Raw genomic sequence first — 1,726 nt, 5'->3', positions numbered from 1 at the left:
TCTTTCCAACTATTTAGTTGATCTAATAAACGATATCACATTTACCCAAAGAACCTTGTCCATGTCCTTAAACCAACATGACTACAATCAACAATCCTCAAAACAATCTGCATTTTTATTGGGTTTTTTTGTTTGTTTGTTTGGTTGGTTGGTTTTTTGGGGGGGGTTACCAAACACTGTTATAGCAGCACCTTACATGTTAGTTTTTATGCTTTCCCAAGCCTTGGTGGCTGAGTTGTTAGGTAAACTTTTTTTTACACTTCCTTCTTTGAATAGTCTGCATTTTCTATGTCTTTATTTTGGCTGCTATCTATCTAAGGGCAACTGGTAGCTTTGCTATGGTAGATCTTTTTTACATCGATTCTGACTCTGAAGCAGATTAAGGTGTGGTCAGTATCACAGTCAGCACTGCGATAAGATCTCGTATGCAGAATTTCTTTCAGTCGGTTACAGCTAGTCAGTACTAGATCTAATTGGTACCAGTGACCTGATCTTGGATGTTTCTACAATGTCCTTCTTGTGATTTTCCCATAAATTATGTGTTGGTAATGCATAGATTTTGACTTGCACACCAACTGCCCATTTTCATTCATATTACCAATTGAAGGATTACCACAGTTTGAAGTTATGATGGATTTAGACAATGAGCCTACCTTAGAAGAATTACAGAAAACCATTGAACTGATTCCTGGGAACAAGGCATAGAGAAATGACTGCCTGCTGAAATCTTCATGTGTGCCAGTGATGAATTACTTCGAATGCTTCATGAAGTTATACTGCTCTTTTGGAAAGAGGAAGCGGTACCACAGGATTTCAAAGATGCTTGGTTTGTACAATTATATAAAAACAAAGGGTATAGAAGCAACAACTGCAGAGGTATGTCCCTGTTGAACACTGTCAGAAAAATTATCACTCACATCATTCTCCTTAGGCTGCAATCTCTAGGTGAAAAAAAATCCTGGAAGTCAAAGCAGTTTTAGCTCAGGATGTTGCACCATTGATATGATATTTTTGGTCAAACAACTGCAAGAGAAGCATAGAGAAAAATGAATACCACTGCACATACCCTTCATTGATCTTATGAAGGCCTTTGGTACAGTCAATAGACAGGGGCTTTTTTATTGTTCTGAAGAAACTGGGATGCCCCCCCCCCCCCAAAAAAAAACTGTTGAACATCATTTGCTCAAGGTATGAAAGTAACAATAGTATATGAAAACAAAAAATCAAATGCCTTTGACATCAACAGTGGGATGAAAGAGGGGTATGCCCTTGTGCTTTTTAACATTTACTTTTCATTTCTGCATCTTTATGCAGTCATTTTTCTCATTTGGGTCCCCATTATTTTAATATAAACAATGCTGTTTTCCTTATTTTCAGTCATTGTTTCCAATAATTTCTATTCACTTTTTGTAACTGTTTACAATCACCATATATCAACCTAGTAATATATGGCCAGTGTAGGAGGAAGAAAAAGGAGGTCTATTCAACAATCTGGAAGACGTCATGGAATGCACCCTCAGCAAGTTTATAGGTGACACCAAACTAGAGGGAGTAGTAAATACACTGGAGGGATGGGCTAGGATTCAGAGACCTAGACAAATTGGAAAAGTGGACAAAAATACATTTCATGAGGTTCAATAAGCACAAGTGCAAAGTCCTGTACTTAGGATGGAACAATCCCATGCACTGCTGGGGTCTGACTGGCTAAGTAGCAGCTCTGCAGAAA

This window comes from Gavialis gangeticus, unplaced genomic scaffold, assembly GCF_001723915.1.
Source record: "Gavialis gangeticus isolate Ggan-Ray unplaced genomic scaffold, GavGan_comp1, whole genome shotgun sequence".
NCBI classification, from domain to species: Eukaryota; Metazoa; Chordata; order Crocodylia; family Gavialidae; genus Gavialis; species Gavialis gangeticus.
The sequence above is the reverse complement of the archived record's forward strand: the minus strand, read 5'-3'. Positions refer to the sequence as shown.